Here is a 19,458-nt window from a genome sequence, read left to right on the forward strand (position 1 = left end):
AGGAATATGTCCAACCACACACAGGTCTATATGAAATCTTTCCAGGTCTCACACTCTGGTAGCCTGTCCACCATTAAATGGTCCTTTTTTCTCTAGACCAATGACTGCTAAGCTCCTCAGCTGACTCACCAGTCACTTTATTCAGAGAGAGATCCCCAGCACATTTCTCTTTCAGCTACAGCTCACATCTTGGCTGGTCGTTTATTAGCAGCACACTCAACTGTATCATATCCAGCAACACTCACTAACTCACCAGGAACTGACTCACCAGTAGAATTGTAGCCATCTTTGCAATTTCTGTTTCCTGTTGATGAACCTTAATCATATCGTCCACATATAATAGAATATATCTCAACTTTCCATCTGTACATTTTGTGTATAAACACAGTTCTGCTTGACCTCTGTTACATTTTTCTTCCAATAAGACTTTTTACATTTTGGTGTTCCATGCTTTTCCGATTGCTTAACCTATTAACCCCCAAGGGTGGTTTGCACGTTAATGACCAGGCCAATTTTTCAATTCTGACCACTGTCCATTTATGAGGTTATAACTCTGGAACGCTTCAATGGATCCCGATGGTTCTGACATTCTTTTCTCATGACATATTGTACTCCATGTTAGTGGTAAAATTTCCTTGACATTGCTTGCGTTTATTTGTGAAAAAAAAAAGAAATTTGGCAAAAATTTTGAAAATGTTGCAATTTTCCAACTTTGAATTTTCATGCCGTTAAATCACAGAGATATGTCACACAAAATACTTAATAAGTAACATTTCCCACAGGTCTACTTTATATCAGCACAATTTTGGAACCAAAAATTTTTTTTGCTAGAGAGTTATAAGGGTTAAAAGTTGACCAGCAATTTCTCATTTTTACAACACCATTTTTTTTTAGGGACCACATCACATTTGAAGTCACTTTGAGGGGCCTATATGATAGAAAATATCCAAGTGTGACATCATTCTAAAAACTGCACCCCACAAGGTGCTCAAAATCACATTCAAGAAGTTTACTAACCCTTCAGGTGTTTGACAGGAACATTTAACTTTTTTTTCACAAAAAAATTACTTCAGATCCAATTTGTTTTATCTTACCAAGGGCAACAGGAGAAATTGGACCCCAAAAGTTGTTGTGCAATTTGTCCTGAGTACACAGATACCCCATATGTGTGTGTGTGTGGGGGGGGGGGGGGACCACTGTTTGGGCGCATGGCAGAGCTCAGAAGGGAAGAAGCACCGTTTGACTTTCCAATGCAAACTTGGCTGCAATGGAGATAGGACCCCATGTAGCGTTTGGAGAGCTCCTGATGTGCCTAAACAGTGTAAACTTCCCACAAATGACACCATTTTGGAAAGTAGACACCCTAAGGAACTTATCTAGATGTGTGGTGAGCACTTTGACCCACCAAGTGATTCACAAAAGTTTATAATGTAGAGCCGTAAAAATAAAAAAATCATATTTTTTCACAAAAATTATACTTTAGCCCTCAGTTTTGTATTTTCCCAAGGGTAACAGAAGAAATTGGACCTTAAAAGTTGTTGTGCAATTTGTCCTGAGTACACTGATACCCCATATGTGGGGATAAACCACTGTTTGGGCGCATGGCAGAGCTCGGAAGGGAAGGAGTGCCGTTTGACCTTTCAATGCAAAATTGATTGGAATTGAGATAGGAAGCCATGTCGTGTTTGGAGAGCCCCTGATTTCCCTAAACAGTGAACCCCCCCCACAAGTGACACCATTTTGGAAAGTAGACCCCCTAAGGACACCATAACCACACCCCTAACCCTAATTCCAACCCCAACACACCCCTAACCCTAACACACCCCTAACCCCAACTTTAACCATAACCCTAACCACACCCCTAACCTTGACACACCCTTAACCCAACCGTAAACGTAATCCAAATCCTAACCCTAACTTTAGCCCCAACCCTAACTTTAGCCCCAACCGTAACCCTAATGGGAAAATGGAAATAAATACATTTTTTTATTTTATTATTTTTTCCAAACTAAGGCGGTGATAATGTGGGGTTAAATTTACTATTTATAGCGGGTTTTTATGTTTGGCAGCTGTCACAAACTAAAAGATGCTTTTTATTGCAAAAAATATTTTTGGTGTTACCACATTCTGAGAGCTGTAATTTTTCCATATTTTGGTCCACAGAGTCATATTAGGTCTTGTTTTTTGCGGGACGAGTTGACGTTTTTATTGGTTACATTTTCGGGCACATGACATTTTTTGATCGCTTTTTTTTCTGATTTTTGTTAGGCAGAATGAACAAAAACCAGCAGTTTGTGAATTTCTTTTGGGGGAGGCGTTTATACCGTTCCGCGTTTGGTAAAAGTGATAAAGCAGTTTTATTCTTCGGGTCAGTCCGATTACAGCGATACCTCATTTATATCATTTTTTATGTTTTGGCGCTTTTATACAATAAAAACTATTTTATAGAAAAAATAATTATTTTTGCATCGCTTTATATTGAGGGCTATAACTTTTTTTTATTTTTTTTTGCTGATGACGCTGTATGGTGGCTCTTTTTTTGCGGGACAAGATGACGTTTTCAGTGTTACAGATCGTGTGTTATTCCACTTTTTGTTCGCGGTTTGATGATAAAGCATTGTTTTTTGCCATTTTTTTTTACGGTGTTCACTGAAGGGGTTAACTAGTGGGACAGTTTTATAGGTCGGGTCGATAGGACAGCGGTCTGAGGTCTGTCCTCTCATCATGACACCTCATATCCACTGATTAGCTGGCTCTGCATTATATGCCTCCTGATGAACCGTATGGACAGGGAAAGGCGTCAAGGCTTTAAGCTAAGTTTGGGCTAAACCCCAACTGTGTTTATCTTTTCATTTGTTTCTTTTAATAGCCACAAATTGTATATCTATGTGTACTTTTTTGCACTTAATGTGGCGAATTGTTTGTGTATAAATCATGCTGAAAAGCTAGTCTTATGGCCCCTTGGTTTTTGTGTGCAGGTCTCAACTAGCTGTAAAGGGTCCATGATGTATATCTATTGTATATGGGTCCCATGAGGGTTATATGGGATCTTTTTGTAGACTAGTACACGTTATTGGTCTATAAGGGTGCCAATTGGTACAGTAACTTATGTTTCCTTAATCAGTAAGCACTATCCCTTCATCTCTTTTATTTGCTTGCTGTTTTCCCACCTATAGCATATTAGGGAATTATGAGGGCTATAATTTGGGGCAGCCGCCATTGAGTGGGGGCGCCAAAAAATCGTATCTAATAGGGTGCCAACCCCCACTGTTAGGAAGGGACAGCAGGCAAGATCAGGGTTTTTGTAGTTTATTGTTAGACCGTTTATTGTGTTGTGTTGTTTTGCACTGGGAGAGTATTTTTAATACTTTTTTCATTAAAGATATTTTTAAAAGGCATTACATGATACACACTCATCATAGATTATCCCTATGACGTAAAAAAAGGCATCAATGGAAAACCGTTCTGGGGTTAGTAGGGACAAAGAGAATGTCGAAGTCTGAAGACCCCCTCACAATAGGGATATCATTATTTCCACCCACTGGGACTCACCCCCTGAACACTGGTGTCGTTAAGTAAACAATAGTCTGCAGCTTTCCCCGAGTACCCTAAACTCCCTGTGTACCCTCAACCCCCGAAAATTTGTCTGTAAGAACCAATATTGGTTCGTGGAAGACCAACTGCACAACAGAAGGTACAGTAGTCATTGCTACAGTTGATAGTGAAGAGCTTTGGGAAGCATCCATAGTAATAGAGAACTGACCCTGCAGCTAGGACTGTGAAAGTTCTAATATTTGGTGTTTCCTGGCAGATCCAGAACTATCTGTGTCAGATTCACCACCTGTTCACCTAGTGTACGGACTGGATCCATTGGTGACGGAAAAAAAAGTATTGGCCAGTCAAAATGTGATGCTAGTCACACCTCACGGACAGGCCATGAGGCAGAGAAGTCAGATGTTCCGAGGTCAGTACCAAGAGATCACATAGTAAAGTAAGAGAAAATTTAAAGGCATAAGTCAGGTCACAGTCCAGGGTCAGAATACCAGAAAAATAGAGGATAAACAAAAAGGCAATAACAAACGGGTAGCCTGAACATGGTACAAAGATCACGCAGCTGCAGATCAGAACTTATAGCACAGGAATCAGGCAAACACACACTGGAGAGCATAAGCATGTGACTAGCTGTGATCTGGGCCAGACAGCTCACGTAAAGAGCAGGGCAATTACTAAGAACAGGTAACACCTGGAGAAATCTATGCACCTCCCATTCTCTGATAGGTTAACAGAGCTGTCAATCTTTATTTTTATTTTTATATAGCGCTAACATATTCCGCAGCACTTTACAGTTTGCACACATTATCATCGCTGTCCCGATGGGGCTCACAGTCTAGATTCCCTATCAGTATGTCTTTGGAATGTGGGAGGAAACCGGAGTACCCGGAGGAAACCCACGCAAACACGGAGAGAACATACAAACTCTTTGCAGATGTTGTCCTGGGTAGGATTAGAACCCATGACTCCAGTGCTGCAAGGCTGCAGTGCTAACCACTGCGCCACTGTGCTGCCCATCAATCATAGCACCAACAGTTTAGCATGCCCCAGTACAGGATAGGATGACAGAACTGTCCATCACTAAGTCTCAGACACTGAGTGAAGGAATCGTGACAACTTTGTTTCCTTGTTTAGTGACATAGAGCATGTCCTTTACTGAGCTCTTTCTGCTTTGTGTTGGGGAGAATTGACAATTATTGTAATCATCTCCTATTCCCTCTTAAGTCATATGCTGACCATTAGCCAAGATCACTTTCTCTGACTTGTCTATACACCATGCATGCTTTTATGTACTTGCATTAACAGTAAATGCAGCTTCAGCACTTGAAGCCAGCCAGTGGTGTGTTGCTTATAGTGGCACACCATGCAGTTGCTATGGGGCCCATGAGACAAGGGGGCCAACCCGGTGCCAGCGGAGCACACTGGTAAAGAGAAATGGATATTCACTGCTCCCCATACCCATAGGTGTGGAGAGGAGTGAATATTCATTTTCTTTACTAAAGTGTTGTCTCGTGTTTGAAGGTTGCTTTTTCCAGACGGCATATTTCAGCTCTTTCCAAAGATGCTGAATAGGATTTAGGTCAGGGCTCATAGAAGGCCACTTTAGAATAGTCCAATGTTTTCCTCTTAGCCATTCTTGGGTGTTTTTAGCTGTGTGTTTTGGTCATTATCCTGTTGCAAGACTCATGACCTGCAACTGAGACCAAGCTTTCTGACACTGGGCAGCACATTTCTCTCTAGAATCCTGTGATAGTCTTGAGATTTCATTTTACCCTGCACAGATTCTAGACACCCTGTGCCAGATGCAGCAAAGCGGCCCTAAACATAACAGAACCTCCTCCATTTTTCACAGTAGGGACAGTATTCTTTTCTTGATATGCTTCATTTTTCCTTCTGTGAACATAGAGCTGATGTGGCTTGCCAAAAAGTTCCATTTTTGTCTCATCTGTCCATAGGACATTCTCCCAGAAGCTTTGTGGCTTGTCAACATGTAGTTTGAAAGATTCCAGTCTGGCTTTTTTATGATTTTTTTTCAACAATGGTGTCCTCCTTGATCGTCTCCCATGAAGTCCATTTTGGCTCATACAACGACGGATGGTGTGATCTGACACTGATGTTCCTTGAGCTTGAAGTTCACCTTTAATCTGTTTAGAAGTTTTTCTGGGCTCTTTTGTTACCATTCGTATTATCTGACTCTTTGATTTGTCATCAATTTTCCTCCTGTGGCCACGTCCAGGGAGGTTGGCGACAGTCCCATGGATCTTAAATTTCTGAATAATATGTGCAACTGTAGTCACAGTAATATCAAGCTGCTTGGAGTTGGTCTTATAACTTATACATTTAACAGGTTTGTCTATAATTTTCTTTCTAATCTCCTGAGACAACTTTTTCCTTCATTTCCTCTGGTCCATGTTGAGTGTGATACACACCATGTCACCAAACAGCACAATGAGTATCTGTAACCCTATAAACAGGCCCACTCACTGATTCTAAGATTGTACTGTGATGCTAGTTAGTGGATACCCCTTGATTTAACATGTCCCTTTTGTCACATTATTTTCAGGGGTACCATCATTGTCCAGGCCTATTTCACAAGTTTAAATTTTTTTAAAAATTCTATGGAAGCATAGTTGAAAAGCAATGTCTGACTTTTACTTGTTCATTTTCATAGATCTTTGATTTATTATTACTTTTGTCAGATTCAAGTTATTTCTGTGACCATTATGGGTTTTTCTGCCATTATACAAGGGGTACCAACAATTTTCACTACGTGTGTATCGCTTACAGGCAATGAAAACCCAAAAGTCATTCTCAGTAATTTAGAATACTTTATAACACCAGCTTTAAAAATGATTTTAAAATCCAATATGTTGGCCTACTGAAATGTATGTCCAGTAAATGCACTCAATACTTGGTTGGGGCTGCTTTTGCATCAATTATTGCATCAATTCGGCGTGGCATGGAGGTGATCAGCCTGTGGCACAGCTGAGATGTTATGGAAGCCCAGGTTGCTTTTATAGCAGCCTTCAGCTAATCTGCATTGTTGGGTCTGGTGTCTCTCATCTTCCTCCTGACAATACCCCATAAATTCTTTATGGGGTTAAGGTTAAGCGAGTTTGCTGGCCAATCACGCACAGTGATACTGTTGTTTTTAAGCCAGGCGTTGGTATTTTGTCAGTGTGTATAGGTGCCAGGTCCTATTGGAGAATTAAATTTCCATCTCCAAAAAGCTTGTCGGCAGAGGGAAGCATGAAGTGCTCTAAAATTTCCTGGTAGACGGCTGCGCTGACTATGGTCTTAATAAAACACAGTGGACCTACACCAGCAGATAACATGGCTCCCCAAACCATCACTGATTGTGGATACTTCACACTAGACCTCAAGCAGCTTGGATTGTGGCCTCTCCACCCTTCCTCCAGTCTCTGGGACCTTGATTTCTAAATGAAATGCAAAATTTTCTTTAATCGGAAAACAACACCTTGGACCACTGAGCAACAATCCAGTTCTTTTTCTCCTTGGCTCAGGTAAGACGCTTCTGGCATTGTCTATTGGTCATGAGAGACTTGAAACAAGGAATGTGACACTTGTAGCCCAAGTCTTGGATATGTCTGTGTGTGGTGGCTCTTGAAGCAATGAATCCAGCAGCAGTCCACTCCTTGTGAATCTCACCAAAATGTTTGAATGGCCTTTTGTTAACCATCCTTTCAAGGCTGCGGTTATCCCGAATGCTTGTGCACCTTTTTCTACCACACTTTTTCCTTCCACCCAACTTTCCATTAATATGCTTGGATACAGCACTCTGATCAGCCAGCTTTTTTGACAATGACCTTTTGTGGCTTCCCCTCCTTATGGAGTGTGTCAATGACTGCCTTCTGGACATCTGTCAAGTCAGCAGTCTTCTCGATGATTGTGGAGCTTACGGAAACAGACTAAGGGACCTCTTTAAACGCTTAGGAAGCCATTGCAGGTGTTTTTTGTTAATTATTCTAATATTCTGAGATAATGACTTTTGGGTTTTTATTGGCTGTAAGCCATAATCATCAACATTAACAGAAATAAACACTTGAAATCAGTAGCGTAGCTGCCGGGGGGGGGGGGGAGGCAGAGGTTGTGGGCGCCCTGGGCCCAATGCTCAGAGGGGGCCCTCCCAGAGCTACGCTACTGTAAATGTATTGGCGCGCTGTGCGTGCCGATACAGTTACCTTCGATCTCCCTGCTCTGCTGCTATGGGAGTCCCTGAGCAGGCGGGGGGGGGGGCCCGGTGCCAGCAGTGGGTCCGCGCCTGTCATCGCAGGCCCAGCTATACCGGAATTTAGCCGATACAGCTGACCGCAATGATGAGGGAAGGAGCGCTGTGCTCCTTCCCCCATCATCCATGTCAGCGTCTGACGTTGGCGACGCTGACAGAGGGCACGATGACGTCACTGCCCGGCGCCCGCTGTCAGGAGACAAGCGGGAGCTCAGAGCAGCATAGGAAGAGGAGAGGTGAGTATTTATTTATTTTTTAAGGGGTGCTACCTTATACTAGAGTCTGCCTGGGGGGGTGTGCTGCCTAATACTACAGGGTCTGCCTATGGGGGGTCTGCCTATGGGGGGTCTGCCTAATACTACAGGGTCTGCCTATGGGGGGTCTGCCTAATACTACAGGGTTTGCCTATGGGGATCTGCCTAATACTACAGGGTCTGCCTGTGGGGGGGTCTGCCTAATACTACAGGGTTTGCCTATGGGGGGTCTGCCTATGGGGGGTCTGCCTAATACTACAGGGTCTGCCTATGGGGGGTCTGCCTAATACTACAGGGTTTGCCTATGGGGATCTGCCTAATACTACAGGGTCTGCCTGTTGGGGGGGTCTGCCTAATACTACAGGGTTTGCCTATGGAGATCTGCCTAATACTACAGGGTCTGCCTGTGGGGGTCTACCTAATACTACAGGGTCTGCCTATGGGGGGTCTGCCTTATACTACATGGTCTGCCTATGGGGGTGCTGCCTTATAGTACAGGGTCTGCCTATGGGGGTGCTGCCTAATACTACAGGGTCTGCCTTTGGGGGGTCTATCTAATACTACAGGGTCTGGCTATAGGGGTGCTACCTTATACTACAGGGTCTGCCTATAGCGGTGCTGCTTTATACTACAGGGTCTGCCTGCGGGGTGCTACCTTATACTTAAGGGTCTGCATATGGGGGCTGCCTTATACTACAGAGTCTGCCTAAGGGGAGTGCATTATGCAATATAGAGTAGGCCTATGGGGAGTGCATTATACTATTTTGAGGACTGTCTGGTACATTATACTATATTGAGGACTATATGGTGCATTATACTATATTGAGGACTATCTGGTGCATTATACTATATGGAGGCTATCTAGAGGGGCATCATACACTGTGGGGATTACAGTGTTGGAGCCATCAAACAGTTTGGAGGCTACTAAGGGGTCAGTATACTGTGTATAAGAGAGCATCATACTGTGTATAGGGGAGCTGTACAGGGGGAGACTCGGGACATAATTAAATGTAAAGTGGGCACTTCTTGTTATAGGGGAACTCAGGTTACTGTGACTATCAAAGGGGCACATAGGGCAATATTACTTTCTAGGGGGCAAAATATGGGCACTGTTTTCTAGGGCACTTGCACCCTGCATTGCTATATGATAGAGAGGTGCTTTAGAATTTAGAGGGCACAGAGAATCACACAGCAGGGGCAGTAATAGAGTAGCAATGGCTCAGTATTGGGGTATCAGGGGCAGTAATAGGGACACATACGGCAGCAGCGGCTCAGTATTGGGGTATCAGCAGGATGAGGAGGTTGTACAGGTTGAGAATAGATGGTGATGGGGCTGGAATGTGAGAAGTTAGATGTGTCTTTGTTGTATTCCCTGCAGACGAGTTGTAGCTGGAAGAAGTTGTAATGTCGGTCTGGGCAAGATGGAAAGGACGGGAAAAGTGACGACTCCTGTTGTGAATTCTGTTGTCGAACTCCCTCCTGTGGTCGTGAATAGTACTTCGGCGAGTTCTGTCCATGGACTGCCTCTGGTGGCTGTGAGTGGAGCTGCTGTTTCTGAGGTTCCTTACACAGGTGACGTGGGTTATCCTTTGGTTGGCTGCTCTATTTAACTCCACTCAGATCGTTACTCCATGCCAGCTGTCAATGTTCCTGCATTGGTTCAGTTCGCTCTTGGATCTTTCTGGTGACCTGTCTTCTCCAGCAGAAGCTAAGTTCCTGCTTGTTATTATTTGTTCATTGTTTCCTTGTCCAGCTGGTTATCATGATCTTGCCCTGCTAGCTGGAAGCTCTGGGATGCAGAGTGGCACCTCCGCACCGTGAGTCGGTGCGGAGATCTTTTTGCACACTCTGCGTGGTCTTTTGTAGTTTTTTGTGCTGACCGCAAAGATACCTTTCCTATCCTCTGTCTGTTTAGTAAGTCTGGCCTCCCTTTGCTGAAACCTGTTTCATTTCTGCGTTTGTGACTTTCATCTTTACTCACAGTCATTATATGTGGGGGGCTGCCTTTTCCTTTGGGGAATTTCTCTGAGGCAAGGTAGGCTTTATTTTCTATCTCAAGGGCTAGCTAGCTCTTAGGCTGTGAAGAGGCGTCTAGGGAGTGTCAGGAACGCTCCATGGCTATTTCTAGTTGTTGTGATAGGATTAGGGGCTGCGGTCAGCAGAGCTCCCACATCCCAGAGCTTGTCCTGTGTGAGTTTAACTATCAGGTCGTGCCGGGTGCTCCTAACCACCCGGTCCATAACCGTACAGCCGGCCCAAAGTATTAATGCATCTCAATAGAGGGATAAGAGAAGTTCTGAGACCATTTTTTTTCTTTGCACTGTGTTTTGTCTTTCTTTTCCCCTAAACCTTTGGGTGGTTCAGTACACAGGTGTAGATATGGACATTCAAGGTCTGTCCTCTTGTGTGGATCGTCTCACTGCAAGGGTACAAAACATGCAAGATTTTGTGGTTCAGAATCCGATGTTAGAGCCTAGAATTCCTATTCCTGATTTATTTTCTGGGGATAGATCTAAGTTCCTGAATTTCAAAAATAATTGTAAACTGTTTCTACCTTTGAAACCCCGCTCCTCTGGTGACCCCGTTCAACAAGTAAAAATCATTATTTCTTTGTTGCGTGGTGACCCTCAAGACTGGGCATTTTCCCTTGCGCCAGGAGATCCTGCATTGCGTGATGTTGATGCGTTTTTTCTGGTGCTTGGATTGCTTTATGATGAACCAAATTCAGTGGATCAGGCAGAGAAAATCTTGCTGGCTTTGTGTCAGGGTCAGGATGAAGCAGAGGTGTACTGTCAGAAGTTTAGAAGGTGGTCTGTACTTACTCAGTGGAATGAGTGTGCCCTGGCGGCAATTTTCAGAAAGGGTCTTTCTGAAGCCCTTAAGGATGTCATGGTGGGATTTCCCACGCCTGCTGGTCTGAATGAGTCTATGTCCTTGGCCATTCAGATCAATCGGCGCTTGCGTGAGCGCAAAGCTGTGCACCATCTGGTGGTATTCTCTGAGCATAGGCCTGAGCCTATGCAGTGTGATAGGACTTTGACCAGAGCTGAACGGCAAGAACACAGACGTCGGAATGGGCTGTGTTTTTACTGTGGTGAATCCTCTCATGCTATCTCCGATTGTCCTAAGCGCACTAAGCGGTTCGCTAGGTCTGCCAACATTGGTATGGTACAGTCTAAATTTCTTTTGTCCGTTACAAGGCGCTGCCCTGAATTTGATGGACTTGGAGTTTGCCAGGCGCTGTGGTTTTTTCTTGGAGCCCTTGCAGTATCCTATTCCATTGAGAGGAATTGATGCTACGCCTTTGGCCAAGAATAAGCCTCAGTACTGGACTCATTTGACCATGTGCATGGCTCCTGCACATCAGGAGGATATTCGCTTTTTGGTGTTGCACAATCTGCATGATGTGGTCGTGTTGGGGTTGCCATGGCTACAGGTCCATAATCCAGTGTTGAATTGGAAATCTATGTCTGTGTCCGGCTGGGGTTGTCAGGGGGTACATGGTGATGTTCCATTGTTGTCAATTTCGCCTTCCACTCCTTCTGAAGTCCCTGAGTTCTTATCAGATTACCGGGATGTATTTGAAGAGCCCAAATCCGGTGCCCTACCTTCTCATAGGGATTGCGATTGTGCTATTAATTTGATTCCTGGTAGTAAAATTCCTAAGGGCCGACTGTTTAATTTATCTGTGCCAGAGCACGCCGCTATGCGGAGTTATATAAAGGAATCCTTGGAGAAGGGTCATATTCGCCCGTCGTCGTCACCATTGGGAGCAGGGTTCTTTTTTGTGGCCAAGAAGGATGGCTCTTTGAGACCTTGTATTGATTACCACCTTCTTAATAAGATCACAGTCAAATTTCAGTATCCTTTGCCGCTGCTGTCGGATTTGTTTGCTCGGATTAAGGGGGCTAGTTGGTTCACCAAGATAGATCTTCGAGGGGCGTATAATCTTGTGCGAATTAAACAGGGCGATGAATGGAAAACAGCATTTAATACGCCCGAGGGCCATTTTGAGTACCTGGTTATGCCATTTGGGCTTTCTAATGCTCCATCTGTGTTTCAGTCCTTTATGCATGACATCTTCCGAGAGTACCTGGATAGATTCATGATTGTATATTTGGATGACATTTTGGTCTTTTCGGATGATTGGGAGTCTCATGTGAAGCAGGTCAGAATGGTGTTCCAGGTCCTTCGTGCAAATTCCTTGTTTGTGAAGGGGTCAAAGTGTCTCTTTGGAGTTCAGAAGGTTTCATTTTTGGGTTTCATTTTTTCCCCTTCTACTATCGAGATGGACCCTGTTAAAGTTCAGGCCATTTATGATTGGACTCAGCCGACATCTGTGAAGAGCTTGCAGAAGTTCCTGGGCTTTGCTAATTTTTACCGTCGCTTCATCGTTAATTTTTCTAGTATTGCTAAACCGTTGACTGATTTGACCAAGAAAGGTGCTGATGTGGTCAATTGGTCCTCTGCGGCTGTAGAGGCTTTTCAGGAGTTGAAGCGTCGTTTTTCTTCTGCCCCTGTGTTGTGCCAGCCAGATGTTTCACTCCCGTTTCAGGTCGAGGTTGATGCTTCTGAGATTGGAGCAGGGGCTGTTTTGTCGCAAAGAAGTTCTGATGGCTCGGTGATGAAACCATGTGCCTTTTTTTCTAGAAAATTCTCACCTGCTGAGCGCAATTATGATGTTGGCAATCGAGAGTTGTTGGCCATGAAGTGGGCATTCGAGGAGTGGCGACATTGGCTTGAAGGAGCTAAACATCGCGTGGTGGTCTTGACGGATCACAAGAATTTGACTTATCTCGAGTCTGCCAAACGGTTGAATCCTAGACAGGCTCGATGGTCGCTCTTTTTCTCCCGTTTTGATTTTGTGGTTTCATACCTTCCGGGATCTAAGAATGTGAAGGCTGATGCCCTGTCAAGGAGTTTTGTGCCTGACTCTCCGGGTGTTCCGGAGCCGGCGGATATTCTTAAAGAGGGGGTAATTTTGTCTGCCATCTCCCCTGATTTGCGGCGCGTGCTGCAGAAGTTTCAGGCTGATAGACCTGACCGTTGTCCTACGGAGAAACTGTTTGTCCCTGATAGATGGACTAGTAGGTAATTTCTGAGGTTCATTGTTCGGTGTTGGCTGGTCATCCTGGAATCTTTGGTACCAGAGATTTGGTGGCTAGATCCTTTTGGTGGCCTTCTTTGTCACGGGATGTGCGTTCTTTTGTGCAGTCCTGTGGGACTTGTGCTCAGGCTAAGCCCTGCTGTTCTCGTGCCAGTGGGTTGCTTTTGCCCTTGCCGGTCCCGAAGAGGCCCTGGACGCATATTTCCATGGATTTTATTTCTGATCTCCCTGTTTCTCAAAGGATGTCGGTAATTTGGGTGGTTTGTGATCGCTTCTCTAAGATGGTCCATTTGGTACCCTTGTCTAAATTGCCTTCCTCCTCTGATTTGGTGCTATTGTTTTTCCAGCATGTGGTTCGTTTACATGGCATTTCGGAGAACATCGTCTCGGACAGAGGTTCCCAGTTTGTTTTGAGGTTTTGGCGGTCCTTTTGTGCTAAGATGTGCATTGATTTGTCTTTTTCTTCGGCTTTCCATCCTCAGACTAATGGCCAAACCGAACGAACTAATCAGACTTTGGAAACATATCTGAGATGCTTTGTTTCTGCTGACCAGGATGATTGGGTGTCCTTCTTGCCTTTGGCTGAGTTCGCCCTTAATAATCGGGCCAGCTCGGCTACTTTGGTTTCTCCTTTTTTCTGTAATTCTGTTTTCCATCCTCGTTTCTCTTCAGGGCAGGTTGAGCCTTTGGACTGTCCTGGTGTGGATACTGTGGTGGACAGGTTGCAGCAGATTTGGACTCATGTGGTGGACAATTTGACATTGTCCCAGGAGAAGGCTCAACGTTTCGCTAACCGCCGTCGCTGTGTTGGTCCCCGACTTCGTGTTGGGGATTTGGTTTGGTTGTCATCTCGTCATGTTCCTATGAAGGTTTCCTCTCCTAAGTTTAAGCCTCGTTTCATTGGGCCATATAAGATTTCTGAAGTTCTTAATCCTGTGTCATTTCGTTTGGACCTTCCAGCTTCTTTTGCCATCCATAATGTGTTCCATAGGTCGTTGTTGCGGAGATACGTGGTGCCTGTGGTTCCCTCCGTTGATCCTCCTGCCCCGGGGTGTTGGTTGAGGGGGAGTTGGAGTATGTGGTGGAGAAGATTTTGGAGTCTCGTGTTTCGAGACGGAAACTCCAGTACCTGGTCAAGTGGAAGGGTTATGGTCAGGAAGATAATTCCTGGGTTTTTGCCTCTGATGTTCATGCTGCCGATCTAGTTCGTGCCTTTCATTTGGCTCATCCTGATCGGCCTGGGGGCTCTGGTGAGGGTTCGGTGACCCCTCCTCAAGGGGTGGGTACTGTTGTGAATTCTGTTGTCGAACTCCCTCCTGTGGTCGTGAATGGTACTTCGGCGAGTTCTGTCCATGGACTCCCTCTGGTGGCTGTGAGTGGAGCTGCTGCTTCTGAGGTTCCTTACACAGGTGACGTGGGTTATCCTTTGGTTGGCTGCTCTATTTAACTCCACTCAGATCGTTACTCCATGCCAGCTGTCAATGTTCCTGCATTGGTTCAGTTCGCTCTTGGATCTTTCTGGAGACCTGTCTTCTCCAGCAGAAGCTAAGTTCCTGCTTGTTATTATTTGTTCATTGTTTCCTTGTCCAGCTGGTTATCATGATCTTGCCCTGCTAGCTGGAAGCTCTGGGATGCAGAGTGGCACCTCCGCACCGTGAGTCGGTGCGGAGTTCTTTTTGCACACTCTGCGTGGTCTTTTGTAGTTTTTTGTGCTGACCGCAAAGATACCTTTCCTATCCTCTGTCTGTTTAGTAAGTCTGGCCTCCCTTTGCTGAAACCTGTTTCATTTCTGCGTTTGTGACTTTCATCTTTACTCACAGTCAATATATGTGGGGGGCTGCCTTTTCCTTTGGGGAATTTCTCTGAGGCAAGGTAGGCTTTATTTTCTATCTCTAGGGCTAGCTAGCTCTTAGGCTGTGAAGAGGCGTCTAGGGAGTGTCAGGAACGCTCCACGGCTATTTCTAGTTGTTGTGATAGGATTAGGGGCTGCGGTCAGCAGAGCTCCCACATCCCAGAGCTTGTCCTGTGTGAGTTTAACTATCAGGTCGTGCCGGGTGCTCCTAACCACCAGGTCCATAACAGACTCCATCATAAAGAACGTCAGCGGTAAGACATTATCTGTAACTGTGCTGTGATCTATGTTCTGTAGGGCTGGTGTCTACCACTGACCATATGGCAGTAATATCCATGTTGGCCTTTGTATAGAGATTATCTTCAATAACAGCGTGGTGACCTGCTGAGGTTCTCCTCCACTATTAGGGCGTGTCACCCGGCCGTAATCAAGATTACCTGGTTAGGGACCCACTCAGAAGCTTGCCCAACCTACACCCTAGCTACGCCTCTGCTTGAAATAGATCACTCCGTTTGTAATGACTCTATATACTGTACGAGTTTCACTTTTTGTATTGAAGAACTGAAATAAATTAGCTTTTTGATTATAGTCAAATTTTGTGAGAAGCACTTGAATCTCCACTCACTTACTTTGCCAGTGACCCTGTCACGATTATATACAGTTGAAACCAGAAGTTTCCATACACTATATAAAAAGACACATATGAATGCTTTTCTCAATATTTAAAATGAAGTCAGAATAAACCTTTCCTGTTTTAGGTCAATTAGGATTATCATAATTATTAATATTTGCCAAATGCCAGAATAATGAGAGAGAATGTTTTAAAGCATTTTATTACTTACTGCAAAGTCCAAAGTTTACATACACTAATTTTACTATGCCTTTTAATGATTCTGGACTACCTATATGAATATTTCATGTGTTTGGTAGCTTCTGATAGTTTTTTGGCAACATCTGATTTAAATAGAGACACCCCTGTGGATGCATTTCAATGCACACCTGAAACATACTGCTTCTTTGTGTAGCATTATGGGAAAGTCTCAAGAAATCAGCCAAGATATCAGGAAGAGAACTGTCAACTTGCACAAGTCTGGTTCACACTTGGGTATAATTTCAAGGTACCTGAAGGTGTCTCATTCATCTTTATAAACAATTATACGCAAGTACAAACAAGATGGGAATGTCCAGCCATCATACCGCTCAGGAAGTAGATGGATTCTGTGTCCCAGAGATGAACATGCTTTGGTCCTACATGTGAATACTTACCCAAGGACAAAGGCAAAAGACCTTGTGAAGATGATGGCAGAAGCTGGTAAAATTGTGTCAATATCCACAGTGAAATGAACTGTATCAACATGGGCTGAAATGCACACAGGAACAAAAAACTTAATATTTGGAGACAGGTCCTGTGGTCTGATTAAAAGTTTTGGGCATAATGACCATCATTACGTTTGGAGGAAAAAGGGAGATGCTTGGAAGCCTAAAAACATCATCCCAACTGTGAAACACAGGGGTGGCAGCATCATGTTGTGGGGTTGTTTTGCTGCAGGAGAGATTAGTGCACTTCACAAAATAGATGGCATCATGAGAAAAGAAGATTATGTGGCAATGCTGAAGCAACATTTCAGGAAGTTAAAGCTTGGGCGGAAATGGGTCTTCCAAATGGACAATGACCTGAAGCATACTGCCAAAATGGTAACGAAGTGGCTTAAGGATAACAAAGTCTATGTTTTGGAGTGGCCATCGCAAAGCCCTGATCTCAATCCTATTGAAAAATTATTGGCAAAGCTGAAAAGGCCAGTGAGAGCATGGCGACCTACAAACCTGTATCAGTTACACTAGTTATGTCAAGAGGAATGGGCCCAAATTCCTACCAAATATTGTGAGAAGCTTGTGGAAGGATATCCCAAACGTTTGACCGAAGTCATTCAGTTTAAGGGCAATGGAAACAAACACTAATAATAATAACTATGGTAATCCTAATTGACCTAAACTGGGAAAGTCAATTGCAGATGAACAGCGTTGTGTGTCCAGGTCCGTGTGGCCAGCGTTCCTCTTGCTACACAGCATTTCGGCTACACGGACCTGGACATACAGCGCGGTTCATCTGCAATTGACTTTCCCCTGCCTGATGCGCTTTCTTCGCCTTGTGATATCAAGCAATCCCCCAGCACATACCCGCTATAGCAGGCTCCTAAAAAAAAAAAATCAGACGCTCTCTTGCTCATACAGAGCGTTCCTCCAGATCCAGCTCATGTTAAAGGATGTTCTGATGAAGGTCCTATGACGGACCGAAAACGTTCATAATTAATTTGTGTCTGGATGCACAATAAAAGGAAGCTCTATTTGTTCACATACTGAGTGCCAAGTTTGTTACTATTGTTTGACGGGTTGGATACCTGACTTGAGCACCAACAGCACCACAACTATAGCGTGCCGTGTTCTTCTACACTATTCTGATTTCATGTCAGGTATTGAGAAAAACACGCATATGTGTCTTTTTATATGGTGCATGTAAAATATATACACTGCTCAAAAAAAATAAAGGGAACACAAACTCCAAGTAAATCAAACTTCTGTGAAATCAAACTGTCCACTTAGGAAGAAACACTGTTTGACAATCAATTTCACATACTGTTGTGCAAATGGAATATACAACAGATGGAAATTATTGGCAATTATCAAGACACACTCAATAAAGGAGTGGTTCTCCAGGTGGGGACCACAGACCACACCTCAGTACCAATGCTTTCTGGCTGATGTTTTGGTCACTTTCGAATGTTGGTTGTGCTTTCACACTCGTGGTAGCTTGAGATGGACTCTACAACCCACACAATTGGCTCATGTAGTGCAGCTCATCCAGGATGGCACATCAATGCGAGCTGTTGCAACGTTTGCTGTGTCTGTCAGCGTAGTGTCCAGAGGCTGGAGTCGCTACTAGGAGACAGGCCAGTACACCAGGAGACGTGGAGAGGGCCGTAGGAGGGCAACAACCCAGCAGCAGGACCGCTACCTTAGCCTTTGTGCAAGGAGGACAAGGAGGAGCACTGCAAAATGACCGCCAACAGGCCACAAATGTGCATGTGTCTGCACAAATGGTTAGAAACCGACTCCATGAGGATGGTCTGAGTACCCGATGTCAATAGATGGGGGTTGTGCTCACTGCCTAACACCGTGCAGGACGCTTGGCACTTGCCACGGAACACCAGGATTGGCAAATTCGCCACTGGCACCCTGTGCTCTTCACAGATGAAAGCAGGTTCACACTGAGCACATGTGACAGACGTGACAGAGTCTGGAGATGCTGTGGAGAGCAATCTGCTGCCTGCAACATCCTTCAGCATGAACGGTTTGGCAGTGGGTCAGTAATGGTGTGGGGTGGCATTTCTTTGGAAGGCCGCACAGCCCTCCATGTGCTCGCCGAGGTAGCCTGACTGCCATTAGGTACCGAGTTGAGATCCTCAGACCCCTTGTGAGACCATATGCTGGCGTGGTTGGCCCTGGGTTCCTCCTAATGCAGGACAATGCCAGACATCATGTGGCTGGAGTGTGTAAGCAGTTAATGCAAGATGAAGGCATTGAAGCTATGGTCTGGCCCGCCCATTCCCCAGACCTGAATCCGATTGAACACATCTGGGACATCATGTCTTGCACCATCGTCACTTTGCACCACAGACTGTCCAGGAGTTGGCTGATGCTTTAGTCCAGCTCTGGGAGGAGATCCGTCAGGAGACCATCCGCTGTCTCTTCAGGAGCATGCCCAGGCCTTGTAGGTAGGTCATACAGGCACGTGGAGGCCACACACACAACTGAGCATCATTTCCTTGTCTTGAGGCATTTCCACTGAAGTTGGATCAGCCTGTAACTTCATTTTCCACTTTCATTTTGAGCATCATTCCAACTCCAGACCTCTGTGGGATAATTAGTTGTGATTTATGTTGCTAATTTGTAGGTTTTATTATTATTATTATTATTTAAAATTTTAATTCTGTATTTTCATGACTATGAAAATTGTACATTCACACTGAAGGCTTTAAAATTATGAATTAACACATGTGGAATTATCTACTTAACAAAAAAGTGTGAAACAACTGAAATTACGTCTTATATTCTAGGTTCTTCAAAGTAGCCACCTTTTGCTTTGATGACTGCTTTGCACACTCTTCGCATTTTCTTGATGACCTTCAAGAGGTAGTCACCGGGAATGGTTTTCACTTCACAGGTGTGCCCTGTCAGGTTTAATAAGTGGGATTTCTTGCCTTATAAATGGTGTTGGGACCATCAGTTGTTTTGTGCAGAAGTCTGGTGGATACACAGCTGACAGTCCTACTGAATAGACTGTTAGAATTTGTATTACGGCAAGAAAAAAGCAGCTAAGTAAAGAAAAACGAGTGGCCATCATTATTTTAAGAAACGAAGGTCAGTCAGTCCGAAAAATTGGGAA

The 19,458-nt window shown here is 44.4% G+C and overlaps 1 protein-coding gene across 1 annotated transcript in view; it reads left to right on the forward strand.

The window, feature by feature from the left end:
- Positions 1–19,458, forward strand: part of VSX2 (visual system homeobox 2) — a 179,974-nt gene that overhangs the window by 84,512 nt on the left and 76,004 nt on the right. The gene's annotated exons all lie outside the window — the stretch shown is intronic.

Source organism: Ranitomeya imitator, chromosome 1, assembly GCF_032444005.1.
Source record: "Ranitomeya imitator isolate aRanImi1 chromosome 1, aRanImi1.pri, whole genome shotgun sequence".
Taxonomy (NCBI): domain Eukaryota; kingdom Metazoa; phylum Chordata; class Amphibia; order Anura; family Dendrobatidae; genus Ranitomeya; species Ranitomeya imitator.